The following is a 25,419-nucleotide window of genomic DNA, read 5'->3' as shown; positions in this document are numbered from 1 at the left end:
TGCATTCATGAACGCTGGCGCACAATCAATAAGCTACTTAAGTCGTTTCATTCATAAAAGCAAACGACTTACACATCTCCCCGAGCATGCGTTTGCCCACAAGCGTCTTTTCGCGACGATGGCAAAAGCTAGAAATCATAAATTCAATTTACCCTGTAAACACAGAAAACACAGAAATCAATGACAAAAGTGGCAACAAAGCTTTTGTCGATTTAAAATATTTCACAATTCTAAAATATTTTTCCGTGGCTCGCAAAAATCTTCGTCAATATGTATGCATGTTTATATAAAAACATACATACCTACAATGATTTGTGGGCAAAACTGTTAGAGCGGCAAGGGAAGCGATGACAATCGGCGAGCGTTCGGTTATTTTTCGGTACATCTCGGATTTGCTACCAACAACACAATGTTGTGACGCTTTGTCGTCGCGTCAGTCCTTCGACAGATTGACTCTTTGACATAAAAGCGAAGAACGTGAGCTTCGATCATTGGTTGACCGTGTCAACGGAGATTTCACATGAAGTAATTAGTGTTCATATCTACATACATATGTTGTTTGTAGACAAATTTACAAATATTTTTACACATGATATGAAAATGCCGACGGCAAAACACAATTCCGTACTTTTATGACTCCATAATGGTGTCAAGCACTTGAATTATTTTAAGAAATATATCAAAATATGTTTAAATTATTATTAATAACTCACAAGAAAGTAAAAATGAATTAACAATAAATAATTTAAAAATAATAATAAATAATAGTTCAATAAAAGGGAATATGTTTCAAATAGCATATCAATATTAGCAGTTTGGCATACATATACATATATTCTCTTCAATATTCGCCGTTTGGTTATGTTAAGAGAGTGTATGTTTACAGATTCACCGCTGTTATATAAGCGAGAAATGTTATTTGTTTCTCGTGCATGTGAGGTGAACTCCTTGATAAAATCCTACAAATTGTTCGCTATCGAACCTGCACCTTCTCGTTGTTTTAAGTTCTCAGCTTAAAGTTGGTGGTCGGATTGTGATAAATATATATGAATGACGTCTGTCGGGCTTTTAGTGACTATATAAGATTATTATGATAAAAGATCTACACATATATTGTAATAAATTTAATATCTATTAGTAAATATTTATAATACAAAATATTTTTTAAGAATGCATATTATGTAAAAACTAAATAAAATTGTTAATTAACATAATATAATTAGAGTCTTATCAGTTTTGCATGCATTCATAAAAATTCGCATAATGAAATTCATATCAATAATTATGATTGCATATAAAAATACAAAAATATAAGCCAAAAGGCTAACATTCGGCATATCAATGCAAACTTCTGAGCATAATTTTCATGCAATGCTCAGATCTGTTCACGCACTACTGTTAAAATTTCTCTTTCCGAGCTAGCTGTGGGGAAATCCACTCCTAGAACGTGATGTTTTTGCAAGTGTTGCCAAAAATTCACGCAGAACATAATACTTTGATAAATTTGCAACACTGCTGTCGTGATTGCCATCTCAAACGCACCCATCATGACATAACTATCCGGTCAGGCGATGTGGAGTTCTAAATATATAATATTATAAGTTTACTGGCTGACCCGGCAAACGTTGTTTTGCCAGCACTATGAGTGTGTGGGGGATGTACATAATTATAATAGAAAGAGGAATGAAGATAAATTATACATATATAAAATTGCAATTACTGATAGGTACCTATTGATCGAAAATAGTTCCTGTTTGTACTAATTATTATTTCAATTAATGATAAATAAAGATTAATTAGTCAACGCAATGGTGTCTACAATATTTTTGGTCCGTCCGTCTTTAGCGAATACAAACAAAATGGACGGTTTGCTCATGCGAGAACATGCCACATAAAGTTGTCCGTGGGAAAGGCATGGTGTACCAAAATCTAAGCCAAAAACGGGTAAGGTTTGGCCTAGGAGGGTTCAAATTTTGAAGCAAAATAACCGGAGATTTAACCTTCAGTTGTAAACGGTGCGCTGGCATGCCCGGCAAATCCAATGAATTTAAAAAAGTCAATTAGATAATTCACAGCTCCCTTGGCAGCAACTGTTTTATCTTTGAATTAAATACATTGAAATCCACATTTTTGCTGCCAAAATCGGGTTTTCTGCCTGCCACTCAAAATTTTTTATAAAATGTCGATGAAAGTATTTTTGATGCCAATATCTAACATATGTTTTGAAAAAGTTTCGGCAAATAAATCGCTCATTGTTAGCCAGTTGTACTTTATCAACATTACGCCACTGTCGCGATAATTTTAAGCAAGCGTTAAAACGTTGAAGTGTGGGTCTGAAATCACCTGAAAAGAGTAACAGAGTGCACCCAAATTGTTTTTCGTTGTTCTTTATATTACAATTGATAATTTAACACTGCTTTAGCACTGTGGTCATGGTCGATTGTGTTTTGATGATGCATATTGCATGTGGATTATGATGAATGTTTAATGGTAGCTTAAATGCTGAACGCGCTGTTCTGCATTCATCTATTAAAATTGCTGCCATGCCAGATAATGCAGCGGCCAATGCAATGTCATTTTTTGATCGAATCTCCGCTAGAAGTAATGAAACAAGGAATGTTTTGCCAGTTCCACCTGGTGCATTCAAATAAAAAAGCCCCCTTTTCCCTGCCAAAAGTGCCAGCACAATGCGGTGGTAAATTGTTTTTTTGATCATCATTTAGTGGTGAAACATTGCGAGAAACAGCAAACATACTGTCGCAATGATTGCCATATTCTATCAAGCTAAGTGCAAGGCATGCACGCTTATACGTTGTATATTGTTGCCTATTTACTTTAAAGAAAAATGTTGATCGTATAAGGGTGAAAATTTAGAATTGGATGTAGTTTTCAAAGCTGAATAGTGAAAAAATATAAACAGAAAATTTTGTCCATAAAAATAAAAAGAGGGATATTTGAGGTGAATCACCCTTATCATTTAAAGGTATGAAAAATATATATAGGTCGATTCTCAGACCTACCCGATAAGCACACCAAATTTCATCAAAATCGGTCCAGCCGTTTCCGAAGAGTTCGACAACAAACATCGTCACACGGAAATTTTGTTAATCTTAAAGAAGATTATATAAGTACCAGAGAGCTGCACCGAGTTTGATTAATAGTTCAAACAGTCACCGACGCAAAACCGTGGACCGAATCAGCTGATACGACCTTTCTTATGAGAGCTCAATGTAACTGAATACTAACCACCGCTTCTACAAACCGTACGGTAGGATATCCGCGATAATTGAATTCTTAAAATAACTCAAAAAAAAACACAGTCGAATAAATTTATTTATTTATAAATAGGTACACCATTTTTAATAGTTGAATTTTAGTTTTGAGCTTTAACATTATCAAAAAGTATAACTAAAAAACTAAATGTTTGAAACATCGTGTATACAAAAAGAGCAATGGCAACATTGGTGAAATGAAAACAAAAAACAACAACTGATTTTACTTTTCAATTACCAAATCGTCCAAATGCCTCAAATCTGCTACAGTATGTTGCCGTGTGATGTTTAAACATTTATGACTTATAGAATGATTTTATTATATAATAAATATTATCTTTATAAATCTATATATTATATATAAAAATAAAACCCGTTTCCCGTTGTCACGCCATAACTTGAGAACGCCTAGACCGATTTGGCTGTTTTTTTTTTGTTGTAGTTTTCTAATACTAAGATTTAAGATATTAAGAAAATGTCTCAGAAAGATTGAAAAAATACATTTAATTTTGCATATTTTAAAAAATTCGCGTGACGAATGTCATCGTTATTAACAGCCATAGACTATATTGAAAGGGCATCGTTTGTTCAGAAATGTGGTTACTTAATTAAATTCTATCGCACTAATTTACTAATTTTTAAAAATTACTCGCCACAATTAAATGTATCGACTTTGACAGTAATATTAATAAATGATTTCATTTTAATGTAAGTATTTAATAATAATAAAATATGTATACAATGAGTTAGATTTCATTATAGAAGTTACTGCAACCAAATACGAAATGCCCTAAACTTCCAGCCAATTTCAGCACTATTGTACACGGACAAAATTAATTAATTGCCCGTATTTTCCTAGTCGCACAAAATAATTATTTAAATCATAACTGGCTCGGTAATCGAGCATTATGGACAGAAAAACTTGCTGAAATTAGTTTTGATAATAACATTTTACTAAATTAAACTGCTTACTCAATATAATTATACCCTGAACGGGTATATTAATTTTGCCACGAAGTTTGTAACACCCAGAAGGAAACGTCGGAGACCATATAAAGTATGCATATAAATGATCACCGTGACGAGCTGAGTTGATTTAGCCATGTCCGTCTGTCTGTCCGTCCGTCCGTCTGTCCGTCTGTATATACGCGAACTAGTCCCTCAGTTTTTGAGATATCGATCTGAAATTTTGAACACTTCTTTTTCTCCCCAAGAAGCTGCTCATTTGTCGGAACCGCCGATATCGGATAACTATAGCATATAGCTGCCATGTAAATTGAACAATCGGAATCAAGTGTTTGTGTGGAAAACTTTTTCATTTGACAAGGTATGTTCACGAAATTCGGCATGGGTTATTGCTAGAAGAAGTAAGCAATCTCCAAGGAAATTGTTCAGATCGGATCACTATAGCATATATCTGCCACACAAACTCAACGATCGGAATCAAGTTAGGTTAGGTTAGGAGGTCGATCCCAGAAGGGATCCCACTTGGACAGCTTAAGACGCCAGTCCGTTGTGATACCTACGACTCCTATAGTCCGGATCAAAAGACCCTTACAAGTCGACAAGACGTCAAGTACTTGCATGGAAAACGTTTTCATTCGACGAGGTATGTTCACAATATTTGGCATGAGTTTTTGCTAGAAGAAGTAATGCAATCTCCGAAGAAATTGTTCAGATCGGATCACTATAGCATATATCTGCCATACAAACTGAACGATCGGAATCAAGTGCTTGCATGGAAAACTTTTTCATTTGACGAGATATGTTCACAATATTTGGCATAAGTTTTTGCTAGAAGAAGTAATGCAATCTCCAAAGAAATTTTTCACATCGGATTACTATAGCATATATCTGCCATATAAACTGAACGATCGGAATCAAGTTCTTGCATGGAAAAATTGTTCATTAGATAAAATATCTTCACGAAATCCGGCATTGATTTCTCTCAATGGCATATAGCTGCCATACAAACTGACAATCTAAATAAAGTTCTTATATGAAAAAAATTGTTTATGACAAGTTATCTTCACGAAATATGGCATGGACATCATCCATTGTCCAAGATATCGCTACAATTTTCGAATCGATTGTTCATATCAGACCACTATATTAAACAGCTATCATAGAAACTGACGGGTCAAATTTTTGTATGGAAGTTTTTAGTATGGATTATTGCTTAAGATGTGACTTCAATCTTCGAACGAATTGTTAAGATCGGACCACTATAGCATACAGCTGTCAGATTTAACCACTTTACAAATAATATATTATAAACAAATCAGATTAATTAATTATTTATACTGTCCAATTTGAGCTTTCAATAAAAATTATCTTATATCTGCCAAAATCTGTTTTGCTTGTGCCAAAAGTAAGGTGTGACATGTAGCTAATTGGGACAATAAGTTGAAAAATGTGTTTAGAATAGATAGATAAGAGTAAGGAGCAAAAATATTATTTAATTAACCATAAAATAAACAAATCCCTAATTATTCAAGATATATTATTATTTATTAATAATAATAGAGAACTACCTTTGTAAAGATAATTATTCAGTTTTAAAACCCTAATTAACTGATGGGTAGGTACAAACCAAATCTAGGCAGAATAATAGGTAGGAAATAAATAGTTCGAAACGTAGGTAGAAAACATAACCTAGGTAAAAAAAAAACTCGATAATGTCCCTTTTGTAGTTAACGCCTTAATATTTCAACTAAAATTACTTGATCAAATTTGGCATGGATTATTGGCCACGGTAACAATAAAATATCCTAAGAAATTTTCCAGATCTGACTACTGTATCACATAGTTGCCGTACAAACTGATCGATCTAAATAAATTTGTAAAGTAGAAAATTATGTTAAGAATATATACATAAAAGTAAGGAGCAAAAATATTATTTAATTACTCATAAAATAAATAAATCCCTAATTATTCAAGATATATTACTATTTATTAATAATAATAGAGAACTATCTAAAGATAATTATTCAGTTTTAAAACCCTAATTAACTGATGGGTAGGTACAAAACAAAACCTAGGTTGAAGAGTAGGTAGGAAGTAAACATAGTTTGCAAGTTAGGTAGAAAGTATAATCTAGGTAAAAAAGAACCTCTACAATGCACTTTCTGTAATTAACACATTAGTATTCCTACGTTGCTTGATGATACCAAGAAGGGCAAAAGAGTTTACAGATGTGAAGTCGGGCTCTAAAACATTCAATAAATAGGACCCAACGCATCGTATCACTTCAGTTTACGCGAGCAGCTTAAACTTTGAGCAACGCAAATAAGTTTCAAAATCAACGAAAAAATCCTTTTTTAAATAATACGCATACTTTTAATTATATTATTATTACTTAATTTATTAATATTTTAGTATATTTTTTAATAATTTTTGAAAATGCCAAGAGTATCTAGGCAATCGCAGAAACAAAGACGTCGTAATGCTCTGAATCGAAGCCGACGACAATATAGTAAAAATTTGGAAAATAATAGACAAAGGAACGCTGACTATATTGCAGAATTACGCAGTTCAAATTTGGAGTACCGCAATGAGGAGAGAACTCGTGATAATTCTGCACGTTCCACTAGACGACAGAACCTACTTCACAGAGCAACAGAGCAGCAGCGTAATACAGTAGGTCATTCAAATAGACGTTTGAATCTAGAATATAGAGCAGCGGAGCAGGACCGCGATACAATAGGATATTCGATCAGGCGCTTGGATCCGGAATAAAGAATTAAAGAGCAGCAGCGTAATACAGAAGGTCATTCAAATAGACGTTTGAATCCCGAATATAGAGCAGCGGAGCAGGAGCGCGACACAATAGGACATTCTATCAGGCGCTTGGATCTGGAATATAGAACTGAAGAGCAGCAGCGTAATATAGTAGGTCATTCAAATAGACGTTTGAATGCAGAATATAGAGCAGCGGAGCAGGAACGCAGCACCGCGGAACATTTAAATAGGAGAACCAATCCCAGGCCCTTGGATCCGGAATATAGAGCAGCGGAGCAGGAGCGCGACACAATGGAACGTTCTGTACGGCGCCAGAATGCAATAATAAGAGAAGAAGAGAGGTAACGAGATGCAGCATTGAGGAGAAGTCGTCGAGAAGATCCAATAAGAAGACGTCGTGAGCAAATTTTAAATTCTTCTCAAAGAAGAGTGACCCGCCAGCAAACCAGGCAACAACTAGCAAACGAGCAGGAATCAACGTTGGAAAGAGTACAATTGCATAGATCGGATCCCGCAAATCGTCAGTTAGAAAGCGAGAGGCAAACAAGGAGGAATATAAGAAGACGTTGTGAACTTTCTCCTGATGCACAGCTAGAAGAACAAGAACGTCAACGCCAACGTCGAGCTGCCAATATCTTTGATATGTACGCATTGTTGGTAAAGAAAGGACCCACTGAAATATGCGTCTGTTGCGGTGGCACTTGGTTCCCTCATCAAGTGAAAAAACTAGAAAAATGTCTGAAAATGAAAAATGACTTCAACAAAATTTGCGCGCTCAGAAGATGCTAGAACAGTGTTTTATCTGTCATCAAAATCTCCGTCGTCGAACCAAAAGTACAACTTTTGCAACGCATGCTATCGTATTGTTAGGAAGGGCAAGATACCAAATATCTGCCTATCGGAAGGATTGGAGTTTCCTGATATTCCAGAATGCCTTCAGGATTTAACATGTCTAGAAGAAAGACTGATATCACCGATGATCCCATTTATGCGCATCATCTCCTTAGGATATGAACGACAATTTGCTATTCGTAGAGCAGTGGTGAATATCCCCATTTCAATTGTAGAGACAGTCACCATGCTTCCACGAAGATTTGATAACAGCCATATTATTCAAGTGCACTTGAAACGTCGATTGGAATATGAACAAAATTTTATGACAGAGACAGTGCGACCAGCAAAAATATTCGAGGCACTAAACTATCTGCTGGGTACAGAGCTCTACATCAAGCATAATATCCAAATGTCAAGTGATTAGCTGGCAAATGCTGGAAACGAGGAAACTGTGCCATTTATTGCGGATCCTGCAGATGAGGCAGAAGTAAGAGACCTTCTTAATGCCCGCCAGGAAAATGTACCGCTTGAAATGGAAGAGGATTTAAATCCAGGTGGTCAGGAGACTTTAATGGACAATGAACCCGTTGAAAATCGATCCATTGAACGGGTTGCAATGGCACCAGGACAAGGTAGATGCCCAAGGGACGTTACAACCGACGACGATGCTCAGGAATTGTCGTATCCAACGATTTACTGCGGAAAAAAGAGAACAACTACAACAACTTATAGTAAAATTGCACGTTCTGAAACTCGACGCTATGATCGGCGTTGTGTGCGCGTGGACGTGCTGTATATTTATAAGTTCTACGAGTTGGAGCGCATTAAAAATGCAATTTCAATTTGCCTGCGTAAAAAGTCTGGATCGAGGAATATAACTGCTGCAAATGTGAGGGATGAAAATTTTGTCAACAACCTTATCCAGCATGATGAAGGCTATCATGTACTCAAAGGACTTCGATCCTCACCTGCACATTGGGAGGCAGAAAAGAAGAAAGTTTTAGCCATGATCCGCCAGTTTGGTTTGCCAACATTTTTTATCACAATGTCAGCTGCAGAAACAAAATGGCCTGAGTTGTTAGTCATATTGAAGAAACTGATGGATAAAGTAGACATTTCGGAAAACAAAGCTACTGCTCTATCAAGCTCTGAAAAGGCGAGACTGATAAGGACAGATCCAGTTACATGTTCCAGGTATTTCGACAATCGATTCCGCCACAATTGGAAAGTGATGGAATCACCAACACAAATGATGTTGAAACATTCATCGATCGACACATCACAACCGATGGGGATGATTTGGACTTACTGGAATTCATTCAGTATCAAAAACACAGACATGGTCGAGCTTGCCTAAGAGACCTACATGGACAACAAGTGTGCCGATTCAACATGCCATATCCGCCGATGCCAAGGACAGAAATACTTTTCCCTCTGGAGAATGAGGAAGGTATTGAGCAACACAAAGCTCAATTCCAAAAAACACAGGAACTATTAACTCTCTCCCAGAGGAAGAAATAATACGGTTGAAGTGCCTCGAAAAGTTTTTGGCGGATGAGCGAATCAACACTGACTATGAAGGATACAAGCTTGCTCTTCGCTCATCTGTAAAAAAGCCACACATTTTCCTAAAGAGAAAATTTTCAGACAGGCTTCTAAATGCCTATAATAAAAATATCCTTAAACTGCATAGAGCAAATATGGATATTCAATTCATTCTGGACGCATACGCTTGCTGCAGCTATATCATTAATTATATAAATAAATCCAATAGAGGAGTATCAACATTATTGAGACAAGCCATGGAGGAAATAAATGCAGGGAATTTCTCCATTAAAAGAAAACTGCAGCACTACGGAAACAAATTTGTAAATGGATCGGAAATATCGGCTCAAGAAGCAGCTTATAATATTTTGGGACTGCATCTATCAGAAGCCAGTAATGGGGAAATATTTATAAATACATCACATCCAAACAACCGAGTAAGGATGATAAAGCCCCGACTTGAATTGAATGCTTTACAGGAGGACTCTACGGACATATATGAGCACTACTCTCAAAGGCCCGATCAATTGGAAGAACTATGCTTAGCAGATTTTGCAGCATGGTTCAGATTTTGCAAAACAAGCAAAAATGTTTCTGATAATAACGAAGAATACAACGAAGTAGAGAACGAGGATGACACGACAGCTGCACTTCCAATGGCATTAAAGGATGGATCAGGATTTTTAAGGAAAAGGAAGCAAGCCCTTATTCTGCGTTGGAAACGTTTTAGCGTTGAAAGTTCAAGAGCCGATTTCTTCAGAGAAACCGCCATGATGTTCCACCCATGGAGAAATGAGGAAACAAACTTATTAAATAATGACGTCGAGAGTATTTGCAATTCACACAAGGAGCAAATTGAGCTGAATAAGCACAAATATGACAAATTTTCATCGAACGAACTAGAACGGATTTTGGAAAACCTTCATGTCACAGCGGAAGAAACAGCTGATGATCGAGCTGCCTCACAACTTTTAGATCCCGAATTTAGAGCTCTAGCCGTTCCAGAGCAAACAGGAGACATTAATGTTTTTCAAGAGCACAACAATACAGAGGAAGAGGCGGTTCGATTAATTTAACTCCCACCTCTAATATTAGAAGACCATTTACTGGCAATGGTGCAGTCACTTAACAGCAAACAGAGGGAATACTTTGCTCATGTAATGCACAATGTACGTAAAAGGGAAATCTTCTTCGAATATGTCGGAGGCGGTGCTGGAGTGGGCAAGAGTCGGCTTATAACAACTATATATCAATCGTTGACATTGCGAGCTAATAGTGTACCAGGAACCAACCCCGAAACAGCCGAAGTGTTACTCTGCGCACCCACTGGCAAAGCAGCATTTGCAATTGGGGGCCTAATCCTTCATTCGGTTTTTTCATTCCCCGTCAACCAGTCTTCCGGTGATCTTCGGCCACTAAATAGTGACACATTAAACACAATTCATGCCAATCTCATAGATATTAGGCTTATTATAATTGACGAAATTTCAATGGTTGGAGCAAAGATGTTTGCATATTTAAATTGCAGGCTAAAGCAAATTTTCAGGAGCACCGCTTACTTTGGAGGCATACCAATTATCGTGTTTGGTGACTTAAAGCAGCTGCCGCCAGTAGGAGATCGATGGATATTTGCGCCGAATAGGAATGATCATTACAGTACAATTACAGGAACACCGCTTTGGGATCAATTTCGGTACTTTGAGCTCACTGAAATAATGCGCCAGCGTGAAGATCAAACATTTGCCATCGCTTTAAATAACATGTCAGAGGGAAATATGACACACGCTGACATCCAATTAATCAAAAGCAGGGAAAAGACCTCTAATGAGATACCGAACGAAGCCATCCATCTATTTTATTCAAATGCTGGAGCAAATGATTTAAATTTAACTAAACTGGCAAACACGATGACCGAGGAGTTCATTTCGACTGCGAAGGATACAATTAAGTCAAGTTCCCTAACAGAACGCAGCAGGGCAAACATTTTAAAAACTGTGAAGTCTTTTAAGCCATCGGAAACACAAGAAATGCTTTATACATTGCAGCTCAAGACTTCGATCAAATATATGGTGACAGTCAACATAAGCATAAGTGATGGTCTCGTCAATGGTGCTACGGGGGAATTAATGCAGGTTGATTCCGAATCACATAGATCTGAAAGTTTAGTGGTGCGACTATGGATAAAATTCGCAGAATCAAGAGTTGGAAGCTTTGCACGTTCCAAGCACCCTCACAGTCGCAATGCAGATTGGACACCAATCATGAGCGTGTTCCGATCATTCCAATACAAGAGAAATGAGCAAATAACCATAGAACGTAGACAGTTTCTGGTCATTCCAGCTGAAGCCATCACGATACATAAAAGTCAAGGTGGAAGATACACACAAGTTTCTGTTCTAGAGGGTAGAGTAAGCAGATCAGCTTTATATGTAGGATGTAGCAGAGCCACAAGTGCCTATGGATTGTATATAATCGGGACATTTTCTCCCCCAAACCCATTTGGACCGCAGGATCCAATTAAAACTCAACTTAATAGGTTGAAGACAGAAGGAGCATTGACGACATGCTACAGATTTTTGACTGAAAAATCGGAACAACGTCTAGATATTTATTATCAAAATGTAAGGAGCCTAAACAAGCATATTGAAGATATCAGATCAGACAAGCTGATTTGTTCTGCTGATATTCTGTGCTTTGCCGAGACATGGGCCTTACCTCAAGAAGAATTCCCAATAGAAGCCTACATAATATATATGTATATTATAATATACTACAAGCAAGATAGGTGCCCAGGTCTATCAGAAGGATCATTTTCAAGAAACGACACCGGTTCAACAAACGTTTACCAACTGTTAAGCGTAAACAATTCAACAGTTTCCATATCACTTGTGTACAGAAACCCCCGCTATAGACTTCCGGAATTTAGAAACCAAGTGGAAAATAATATCCGTCAGATAACTGAACAGTATAATGGACCGTCAGTAGTCCTTGGTGACTTTAACATGCGTTATGTAACGTATTATATTTAACATACGGTATGTCGCCTAACAGCAACTGATGATTTGGAGGCTCGATTGCAACAGTTAGGATTTTAATCTTCATTGGCTAAGGATTCAGCAATGACCTCATGTATCACATATGAAACACCATATAGTGACCATGACGGAATATTTTTAAGCTTTAGAAAATAGATATATTATATATTTAGATATATGTTAGATTCAATATTATTAAATTTAAGTTTGTATTATAATATAAAGTGTAAGTCATAGATGTAATAATTGTAATTTATATATCATATAAAAAAGTATTATAGAATAATAAATATTATTATATGTTATATATTTTCTAATTTCTATAAATATTATAATTTGTTTTGTTTTTCATTCATTTAATGTGAATAATCAATCAGCTTAAAAAATTAAAATTTATGTAAATGTCTGAAAGATCTATTTACCTCAATAACTAACCTTAATTCGAATAGAAGATTGTTTATAGCAAAGAACCTGGCTAGAAAGAACTGGCAAAATGCTTTCCGTTGGATGCAAACCGTTGGCAAGTCACGTTTTCAAATGTAGTCATACATATAGTGGTTACTAAAAGAAATGCACCTGTGAAGGGTATTATAGCTTCGGCGCAGCCGAAGATAACGTTTTCTCTTGTTTAGTTATACCTTAGCCACTGCAAGGCGTGGCCGGGGTCTTCTAGTTATATTATATTAATGAAAGTATACTGTTTTTTTTTGTATTTGTTATTTAATTCAATTGATTTATACCTGATTTTATACATTTGGTTTGGTTTTTTTTTAAATATTTCAAGTTGAATATTTCGAATTATATTGTTAATGTAATTACTATTCATAAAGTGATTTTATGTATATGTAGGAGTTGAGGGGGAAATAATAAAACCACGTTCAACTCATTACTTAACTTTTATTTAAATATAAATTTATCTTATGCTAGAGCACGTCTTATCACCTTCGATGATCAATCGAGAAGAAGGAATAAGGAGATGTAACATAATGCAATTAATATTGTAACAGGATAATATAATTTAGTTGCTGAATTCGGTATTGCCATGTTCAAACGAATAAGTACAATAATTTAGTTGCTGAATTCGGTGTTACCATATTATAATAATTAAGAACAAAATTAAGAATAGTTTTTTACATAGATCTTTTACAATTAGGAGTGATGCTAGATGCTAAAATACTCCCCTTCTTAAAAAAAAAATTTTAAGTTTTTAAGAAGAATTTTAATTTTACAAGTTAACATGTAATATAGATGATCTTATCATTAAATCTTACTTTAAAAGTTTTATGATGCGTTTCCATTTCTGCTGTGCAATACTCTGGTTCATTTACGTCACTGTCAGATACGTAGACAGGTTTGAGTCTGTCTACTGAAATAGAAGTTGCGTTGCCTCTGTAATCTATGACGAAATATTTTCCATGGCGTGCGATAACTTTGAACGGTCCTTCATAGGGCGATGAGAATTAAATTTCGATATGGTCATTTCGTACGAAAACGTGTGAACAGGTATTGAGGTCCTTAAAATAAAAAATAGATCTCTTTCCATGCCGTAAAATTTCTACAGGAGCTAGATTTTTAAAATGATTTTTTAAATTACCCAAAAGTTCGGCGGTGGTTATTATTTTGTTTGAAGGAGCGATGAATTCTCCAGATAAACGTATTGGCTCTCTATAAACAAGTTCGGTTGGCGTTGTGCCCACGTCTTCCTTCCATGCTGCTCGTAGGCCGAGTAGTACAACTGGTAGTGCGTCCAAGTTTCGCGGTGACAAAGAAGTGCTGATTTTAATTGGCGATAAAAGCGTTCGACTAACCCGTTTGACTGCGGATGATATGGAGAAGTTCTTAGATGTTTGATGCCGAGAATCTGTGACAGTGAGTTAAAAAGTTTTGACTCGAATTGTCGACCTTGGTCAGATGTAATTCGTTTTGGTACTCCGTATCGAGCTATCCAGTGGTTTACTAGTGCACGAGCTACTGTATCTGCTGTACCGGTTTCCAAAGTTATTGCTTCCGGAAAACGCGTAAAACGATCAATTATTGTTAAACATTGATTAAAGCTTTTAGATGTTGGGAGAGAAACTAAGTTGGTGTGTATGTGCTCGAATCGTTGTGAAGGTGCCTGAAAAGTTGCAACAGGCGTTGATACGTGTCGTTGAATTTTGTTACGTTGGCAGTTGATGCAGGCTTTTGCCCATGTGCGACAATCTTTATTTATCGACGGCCACACGAATCCTTTGCTTACTAGCTTTTGCGATGCCTTGATTCCGGGATGTGCCAAAGAGTGTAGGGAATCGAATATGCGTTTCCTGGGTAGTACTGGGACGTATGGACGTATAAAACCATTAGTTATATGACAGTACAAGGATGGTTCCTTAGTGTCAACCTGTATTCTCTGCAGTAGCAGTGATGTTGACGGATTGCTGAGCAATTCTTGTAATTCTGTGTCGTTTTGCTGTGCTGTTGCAAGATTTTGTGTAGTGACTGATTCAGAAATTGCGTCGACGCGTGAAAGCGTATCTGCAACGATGTTCTGGTATCCAGAAATGTGTCTGATATACGAAGTAAATTGACCAATGAAATCCAAACGACGGAACTGCCAAGGGGAGGCTCATTCTGTACGTTGGTGAAAAGCGTGTTGTAGTGGCTTATGGTCTGTAAAGATGAATACGTCGCGTCCTTCGAAAATGTGCCGAAAATACTTCACGGCTTCGAATATTGCATGTGACTCACGATCGTAAGTGGAAAGTTTCTGTATTGACGGTGGTAGCTTTTTGCTGAAAAAAGCTAGAGGTTGCCAAGTGTTGCTGTAATACAGCGCCTATGCCATGTTCAGAAGCGTCTGTAAAAATAGCCCATTGTGTGGTTATATCTGGAAGAACCAATAATGTTGCCTGAGCTAGTGCTTGTTTTGCTTTGTTGAACGACGTTTGAAGCTCTTTTGTGCTCTCTATTTTTTGAAAATTCCTAACGTTTGGTCCTTCTAGTAGTGAGTTTAGTGGAGCGAGGATGTCGGCCGCTTTCTTGATGAATTTCCTGTAAAAATTTATAGTACCAATAAATCTTCGTACACTTTTGATAGTAGTAGGAAATTCAAGACTTAGGATAGCGTTAACCTTATCCTTTAAAGGCATTATACCATTATTGTTGACGGTGTGGCCCAAGAATTGTACTTCGGTTAGACCAAAATGTGATTTTGTTTGATTAATCACTAGTCCGTAATCTTGAAATCGGTTGAATAGAATCTCAAGATTTTGCAAATGTTCGTGCTCGTCGGCAGAAGCTACCAGGATATCATCGATATACACAAATAAGAATGGGAGATCCCGTGTTACATCATCAATAAACCTTTGAAACGTTTGAGCAGCATTTCTTAGGCCAAAGGTCATAAAAGGAAATTCAAATAGTCCAAAAGGCGTTATAATGGCCGTTTTACAGATGTCTTCTGGTGCGACCGGGATTTGGTTAAATGCTCGGACCAAATCTATTGTTGAAAAAATGTTCTTGCCATGTAATGATGCGGTGAAGTCTTCAAAGCAGTGGACAGGATATTTATCTGGAACTGTGCGAGCGTTTAGACTGCGATAGTCTCCACATGGTCGCCATCCCCCAGAGCTTTTAGTAGTTAAGTGTAATGGTGATGACCACAGACTGTTAGAAGGTCGAGCGATTCCAAGTTTGATCATTTTATCAAATTCTTCACGTGCTGGTTGTAGTTTATCCGGTGGTAAACGACGTGCTTTGTTGGTTACTGGAGGTCCATCTGAAGTACGAATGTGGTGGAACGTACTATGTTTCTTCCCTTCAGTTACGGCATCTGGGTTTGTTATATCTTTCGTAGTAATTTGTGATATATTGTATCGGTTTTGATTGCTCGAATGGAATTCCTGTCCGTTACTGGAGCAATTATTGCAGGTGATGTTAAATCAGTGCGCCCATCTAGTAGACATTTTTGCTTGAGGTCGACTAGTAAGTCAAAATGACTAAGAAAGTCGGCCCCGATGATTGGTTTGGTGACATCAGCGATAATGAAGTGCCACGAAAAATCGCGGTGAAGACCAAAATTGAGTGATAATAACCTTTTTCCGTATGTTTGGATGATGGAACCATTTGCTGCTTGTAGCGTGTGACCAATTGTTGGTGTTTCATTTCTCGACCACTCTTTTGGAGAAACCGAAACATCGGAACCTGTGTCCACCAAATATTGTGTACCAGAAGATCGATCTCTGATATAAAGACGGTGAAAAATTTTCTGAAACTCGCTACCCGTCATTAGCGATTCTCTGGTGCATTTCCCGAAAATGTGCAACCTTGTTTGCATCGTACAGCGTTTTTTCCAAATTTCGCATGGTAGTAACAAAAACCGTTAGAACTCAACCGTACGTGGGAGTGACTACGTGACCTCGGTTTATTATGCTGCCTAAACTCCCGTTTGTGAATAATGGCTGACAATGCTGCTAACTGTATGTTTAGATCCGAAATTTGTTGTACAATATCTATATCGGTAGTGTTGTTGGAGCTTTTCGATATTGTTGAAACGTGCATGCTTTGTAAGATCTCGTAGAGCTTCTCTGCACTAGCGCCTAAATCTTCTAACGTTGCATTTGTTTGTAGAGCTAACATAGTATGAGTGTCCTTTGGTAAAGCGGATAACTATTTTGCCTTAAGTACAGCTTCGTCGACTCCTGGAACCAGTGCTTTCAGGTGCCGCAGGAATTGGGATGGCGTGCGATCACCGATTTCCTCACCATCGAGAAGTTGTTGCAACTTTGCTTCTTTGGACTTAGAGAAACGGTTAATAAGTGCCATTTTAAGTGCTGTAAAGGGTGCTGATATTGGTGGATCGACAATGATATCTTCCACTTCTGCCGCATGTCGCGCATCGAGGGCTGAAACTGCATGATAGAATTTGTTGAAATCTCTTACCACACCCAGAATCCTGAACTGTGGCTTGATTTGGGCTATCCAGAGCGATGGCTTGTCAGGATTAAACTGGATAGGTCGAATGACGTTAGATGATGTTTGAGGAGGTTTCCTCTCTTCAGAATTGTCTTCCGATGGTGATTGCTTTACGTCGATCATCTTGATACCGAGTTGGCTCTAGAGTGATGTGACGTGTTTGGGGTTGCTGCAAGCTTAAACCGCGTGGCGTTGAAAATGCACGTGCAAATTTTTTGAATTTAACTTTAACGATCGGGGTCACCAATGTAGTGGTGACGAATTATTGGAACGTCGGGGTCACCAATGTAGGAGTTGAGGGGGAAATAATAAAACCACGTTCAACTCATTTCTTAACTTTTATTTAAATATAAATTTAACTTATGCTATTAATATTGTAACGGGATAACATAATTTAGTTGCTGAATTCGGTATTGCCATGTTCAAACGAATAAGTACAATAATTTAGTTGCTGAATTAAGTGTTACCAGATTATAATAATTAAGAACAATATTAAGAATTTTTTATATAAATCTTTTACAATTAGGAGTGATGCTAGTCGCTACATATACATATTTTTCTTAGTAATATTCGTTACGAAAAGTATATTGTTTTTGGACTGTATATATTATATGGGTGAGTATAGGTGATGTAAAATTCTTTGGAAAACAGCTGATTATTTTGTTACTTGTAGGTTTATACAATGATTGTTGACCAACTCAAGTACCAAACAGCGTCAACTGATTTGATGCAATGTTAATAATCTATTCTTCGGCAAACACAATGGAGTAAACGGTATGGCCGACTTCGGTTCAAATCAAAACATATTAGCACATTGCATTGTGACCATAAATTGAATTGAACCAGTGTATGCCACGAGTTCAGGCAAATTTTTCGAGAAATGTAGGACTGATTCAAATTATGTAAGGCATGCTCGAGTAATAATATGTACATACATATTGTGGCGAACACGAATGCCAGAACAAATCAGAATCGGCGATAAACTGCTAGAACCAACTAGATAGCGAAATTCGTAGTTGCCAGAATGTTCGAGAAGCGAAGTTTTGTTACTATTGTATAAGGGCTTTGCAGCAAACACAGCTCTAATAAGAGTGCTGCCGTGTAAAGAGCAATCAATATACATAGTATAAAACAAAGTCGCTTTCTCTGTCCCTATATCAATATGTATGCTTAAATCTTATAACATCATATAATAACATCCATTAAATAGTGTAAAAATACTGTTTTTTTCAGGTTTCTAATGTGATGTCGTAAATAATTACATTTTTTCCGCTTACATTGCAAACGCAGACTGAACTCTTCGAGATTTATCAAAATAATGTACTAAGTATCGTACACATTGAAAAAGTCTACAGAAAATTCCGCGATGGTATATGTCTATCTCTTATGGATATCCCACAATAAAATTTTTTTGTTTTTTACTTTTTACGACAAATAATATATAATTTAGAAGCGATTTTAATCAATACAGCAGTAATCCTTATCCAACAAAATTCCTTATATACATTGTTAATTTAATATATAATATGGCCCTTTACAGCATATGATTTAAATAATTATTTTCAAAGATATAACAGATTAAAAAATTGCGGAACGTAGCGTTTGCGGCGGTACCTGCCGGTCGGGGCAGCGGGAGCGTGCCTATAAATAGCACGTCGGCTGCGGTTCTCTCTTTAGCACTTTGAAATAAGCAGCGTTCGGACGCGTGTATTATCGGAGCTCTCTAGCGAGGAAAAAAACAATATTTAGTAAAATCGTAGTTTAAGTTGAGGCATTTCAGTTAATAAAAAGAACTGAATAGAATAGAGAGAGAGAGAATCTTCAGTAGAGCGTGAGCTCCGCCGCAGACGAGATAGGGATTGACATCGAATATATAGAGCCAGAGAATCATCAGCCCGTGTTACTAATTCATGGATAAATAACGAAAATTCTGCTTTGAATTACGATCCTTCGATTAAATCGCCATCGATGATAATAACAGCGTCTGTAGTGTTTCTAAACAGAGCAATACAGGAAAATTGATGCGTGACTGCTCTAAAACAGTCCGGGACGAAGCTACCATGTAAAACAAGACGTCTGCAGAAGCACTGGATAGGACAATGCGCGATTTGCGCAACAAAAATTCACGTATGAGTGGATATACAATTATGTGCTTAGGAGATTTCCGTCAAATCCTACCAGTTGTGACTCGAGGAACACGGGCTGATGAAATAAATGCTTCCCTAAAAAGATCCTTCGGGGCTTCGTCATCTTCACGTGAGAGCAGGCGATTTCCAGAGATACTGCTAAAAATTGGCCATGGTGAGTTAATTCAAAGGGAGGGAAGGATTAACCTAGAAAACCTTTGTGTTTTGATAGACAACATCCAAGAGTTAGTCAACAATGTCTATCCTGACATTGATAACATAAGTTATAAGACAATATCTTGGTTTAAATAACTTGATTCTTTCAAAAATTGATGCACCGACGAAAATATAATACTCGGTCGATATTGTTCTCGATTTGGAAGAAGCTGTTCATTTTCCTACAGAATTTCTAAACTATTTGAACTCTTCTGCACTCCCTCCTTACAAAAGAGTGTTGAAAGTAGGTTGTCCTGTTATTTTATTAAGAAACCTCAATCAACCTAAATTTTGCAATAGCACGCGTTTGCTGGTAAAGGCACTGAAAACTTTCATAATGGAGTGCACAATACTCACAGGATGTAATACCGGAGAAGATGTATTGATTCCCCGAAACCTCTGATACCATCGGATTTACCCTTTCAATTTAAACGTTTACAGTTTCCGGTAAAGACATCTTTTGCAATGACCATTAATAAATCGCAGGGTCAAACCTTCAACGTTACAGGCTCAGATTTGAGCGTTGACTGTTTTTCACATGGCCAACTGTATGTCGCCTTTTCAAGAGTATACTCTAGATAAAACATGTTTGTACTGTCTAATGACAAGAAAGTTGTGAACGTTGTATATAAAGACATTCTGTAATATATAAATTGTTGTAAAAATAAAATAAATAGAAAAAAATTTAAAAAGTGAATAAGTAAAAATGTAGTGAAAGAATTTAGATATTCCAAAGAGAGCAGCAAATCTTCATGATATAGGGAAAGGGGAATTGTTTTACTCTAAATTTAACATTCAAAATTACTGGATCAATTTTAATAATTTTTCCAGTGACTGACATAGGCTATATATTTTATACCCGTACGAAGCCGAAGCGGCCCCTTTTATGAACAACGTTCACAGCTTTTCTGTAGTGTATCAGCATTGCACCGTGCGAAGCCGGGACGGATCTCTACTTAAGATATAAGTATAAAGTTAACAGTTCGGATAATGATTAGTAAAGCGTTAAGTTTTTGGGATTAGAAATAAAGATATGTGTATAGCCATTTAATTGGGACTTTTATTTAACAATCCAGTGATTGAACACAAGAGTGAGCTACAAGGTAGACGATTTATCGAAAAATCCATTACAATTGGTGTCAGAAGTGGGATTATCAAATAAATTCTCAAAGATACAAATGTTTTAAAATGACAAAGCTTAACGAACTGAAGATTCCAAAACTGAAAAAGGAGCAGAATAAACGGCTTTTAGCAACAAATGGAGTAAAATCCGAATTACAATCACGGTTACGAGAGACCGTGGAAGCAGAAAACATAAATGTTAACGAATATGTGTTTAAATTGGAATTAAAGGAAGAGACTATGAAGATAGAAGAAAAGAAAGAAACTCAGTGCTCGTCAAAGATTGTGAACATGAACATGATTTTTGCTGCAATATCGCAGATGATCCAACAAATAACAGAGGTGTCATCACACATATTAGCATCAATTGTCCTCGTTAGAAACGCGGTTGTCAACGCAGTTGGAAGAGTAGTTCGCAGCGCAAGATGCACGCATATCAGCACAGATACCCTCACAATTAAAATAGCAGGATTCACGGATATCGCAGGTGACCTCACAAATAGCAGAAATGTACTCACAGATTTTGGAAAGCGGGCCAAAATTAAAACTGAAGATAAATTGAAAGATCGTCTCCGCGAGCTGCGAAAATTCAGACCTACACGCTTCGCAGCATTATCATGTCCAAAATTGACGTTTGCGGAAACCGTTTCGTATACTCTGGCACAGGAAATTGCACCTCTGCATAGCAATCGAACATTTAAAGTTCATACGGTAGAAATAGTAGAACACACTTGGGTGAACCAATTATTTTAAAAAATTGACAACATGCAGAAAGCACTTCAACTGCGGAAAAAGTGGCCATATTACATCCAACTTTAACCAGTCCAATAATACAGTTGGACGTAAATGCAGAGCTGAGGAAGACCAAGAAAATGTTAAATCCAACCTGGCGAGCCAGCCAAAAAGGCCACGGGCTGGCTCCTGCAAGCAAATGCCCGGTAATCTCTATTTCACAAATAAGCAGGAATACGAGTAACATACGAGTAGCATACTGACTGTGGATACAGGCGCATCACATCCCTTAATTCGATCTGATCTGGTTGACAAAGAAGTGTATAGCCATTAGATTTGGACTTTTATTTACAAACCAGTGAGCGAACCAAAGAGTGATTTATAGGTAGGCATTAGCTGGAGCAAAGTTGCGTACTGCAACTGGAGAAGTTATCCAAGTTCTCGGAAAAGTAACGTGCGAGATTGTAATTGGAAAGGCAGTCGTGTTATACAATTCGATAGTGGCAGATATCGTCGACGAAGTAATGAAGAATAGAACCTATACAAATATGGAAGTCCCACTTATGTTCTGTTACGATAATAAGTACAACGTTAGACGAGTGATGACAACAGAGAGCCAGCAGATCCCACTAAAATCAGAAGCAATTTTTTGGACAGAAATAGAAGGAGACTATGGGCCAAACAAGTGGTGGACTGTTGAGGCCACAAATGTACTGCAAACTTATAGGCAAAACCCTGGATATGACAAGACAAGATAAACATGTTTCAGTAAGAGTAGTTAATGAGTGCAATTTACCAATCAAACTCTCCAAAGAAGCTATATAAGGGCAGTGTCAAGAGATTGAGGCCTTGATAAATTGCAAAATAGGTCTTGAGGAAGATTCCATTGAGGAAAACGACATGTCGAACGAAATTAACGCATGGAACGAGGAACTAGAGGCAAACCATCAAAAGAAGGCTTCTCAGATACTCATCCATATTTGATAAACACGATTCCGAACCAGGAAGAACCAAAGTTGTGAATAATTTTGTTAACACAGGTGTCGCAAGATCAATCCGCCAGACTCCTCAAAGCGTTTCTTTAGCAAACCGTGAAGTTGAAAGCCAGACCATACGTGAAATAAGCGAAAAGGGCGTAATCGAACCATCAGAGAGTCCATGGATGGATCATCTGCAGTACTTGTGAAGAAGAAAGGTGGCAACATGAGATTCTGTGTGGACAGTAAAAGGTTGAAGGTAGTTTAAAATTAAAACGGCTGCTTGCATCGCGTATAGGAAAGCAAAGATGGGCAAAGTTTCCGAGGTCTGATGATTGTTCCGAAAGTAAGAATTCCCGAAGCTCTCAACGAGCTGGGTTCGGTGTCGTCAATCAGTTACGGAGTGGATCGCCAATTGTGTCGAGTGCATTGCTGCTAAAGGGCCGAGATCCCGGAGTCATGGTGAGATGAAGCAGTACAATTGAGGTGTGCCGTTTTAGCAAATTGCCATTGATTTTGTTGGTCCATTTCCCATTAGTAAATTAGGAAACAAATATGTTTTGGTAGTCATGGACTATTTCAGTAAATGACCAGAAGTATACGCAATTCCTAACCAAGAGGCAGGAAGAGTAGCAGATTTTTTTTTTATAGTAGGGGGAAGCAACAGTAGCAGATGTATTTATCACCAATTGGGTATCGAGTTATGGTGTTCCAATAGAATTACATTCTGACCAAGGGAAAAACTTTAAATCTTGGGAATTGGAGTGTAATTGGGAAGGACCATACCAGGTTATTAAATGACTCAATGATGTAGTGTACAGACCATTGGAAGACCAAGGAATAAAATGAAGGTAGTTCATTTGAAACGGCTTGCAGCAGTTGGTACCGCAAATATTTCTAATCGGCATGTGCCAAATACGAATACCAGAATAAATCAGAATCGGCGATAAACTGCCAGAAGCAACTAGACAGCGAATTCGTAGTTGCCTGATTGTTCTAGAGACGAAGTTTTGTTAAAGATCTACTATAGGTATATGGGTTGCCAAGCTGTGTAGAAAACACAGTTCTAATTAGAGTGTTGCAGTGTAAAGAGCAATTAAGCTATAAGCAATAAGTTGTAGACTCGAATAACGAGCAATAAGTGCTAAGTTGTTGGAATTAGAAATTAAGATAAGTGTATAGATTTAAATTGGGACAAACGTGTGCTCCAAGGGAGACGATTTATCGAGAAATCCGTTACAATATGTTTATGAACTTTGGGTATGAGCGCAGATTGGAAAGTTTCGATCATAAAAAGATCTGTGTCAATATATTATATATTTGAAGCTCAAAGGACTCAACACATATTTATAATAGTTTAATTATTTTAATAACATACAATTAACATTTCTTTGTTCCATATCTTTTATATTAAAAACTAATAAGCCCATTTCCTAACGATAATTTTGATTCTCTAATTTTTTTTTAATAACATATAAAATAAAAAGTATAAAACTAATAAATGAACATTTTAATCGTACAAATATGAGTATGATTCATTTATAGTTATTGTCTGCAAAACACGGTGTTTAAGTGGATACTCTTCTGTCGCTCATTATCGGCAAATTGTCTTTTGGTGTCACACGAGCGAAAAGAGTCCAACAACTGGAGTCGAGTTTTTCTGTATTCCGTGTGCATATTTCATTTGTATGTTAGGATAGTGATCTCTTATTTTGCTTGCAAAGAATTACCATGAGTGTGATAGAAAAATATTTAGAATACTCGCTATTAATATTTTCAAGGAAAACCTTATATCGGAAATTCGCTAATCTATCAGAATGTATTAAAAATGCGCTAATAATAATTTCAAGGCGAAATTTACAACCGAAATTTCCCAATCTATTGGCAAGTATATGCTCGTAATTTTTTTTTAATCCATAGTTTTTCTATTTAATACAAAAAATTCATGATTTAATTATATTTCTTGTTTTAAATGAAAAGATATTCGAACTCTATCCTTTGCGTTTAAGAGAAATAAATATGAACGTATCTTAATAACATTAGGAACGTACTAAGTCTTGGCATAAAATATGTTACAAAGTTTACAATGAATACAGCAAGGACAAATTCGCAGAAAAAATGCTCTTGCCACATGTTGCTACAGAGTATAATAGTTTTGTTCACCTAACGGTTGTTTGTAACTCCGACTGGGCGTGAAATCAAACCATTACAACGTCCACAAAACGACATACATATATCGAAAACTTAAAAAGTATCATAACTAAGCGCCACAATAAGATACAAGACTTATTTCGTGCAACGAATTGCATAAGGGGAAAAAATTGAAAAAGTGGGCGTAGCTCCATCCTCTAAAAGGTTTAATGTACAAACCTGCTCGTAAGCGTAAGCGTCCTTCCGATGAAGTAACACTTAGTTCTTTTGTACAGAAAAGAACGTCTCCACCCAATGACCTAACAAATCTCTCTTCTCCTTGCCCTCAAGGCGATAAGCCATCAACTAGCAAAGAGCTCAATTCCCCAAAAGCTCTATCTAATAGTAATAAGTGTCTCACAACTCCAGAGGCTCCCCCTAATAACTTAGTAAAATCTATTAAAAATTTGGTAGTTATTCCATCTAAAAAGTCTATATTTATTTCTAGACTTGCCAAAGATACCTTGGTGGAGGACATTAAGTCTTACATTTCGTGACGTTTAAAAATTAATGATATCAATATCCGTAAATCTAACTTCAATTATGATAGAAGTATATCATCGTTTAAAATAGACGTATCTCTTGAAACATTCAAAAAGATCTTAGATAGTTCGTTCTGGCCACCTAGGGCTTTTATACGCGAATTTAAGAATAAACTTAGAAGTCAAACTGAGGA

The sequence above is a fragment of the Bactrocera oleae genome, chromosome X (assembly GCF_042242935.1).
Source record: "Bactrocera oleae isolate idBacOlea1 chromosome X, idBacOlea1, whole genome shotgun sequence".
In the NCBI taxonomy this organism is placed as follows: Eukaryota; Metazoa; Arthropoda; class Insecta; order Diptera; family Tephritidae; genus Bactrocera; species Bactrocera oleae.
This window is presented reverse-complemented; position numbering follows the sequence as displayed.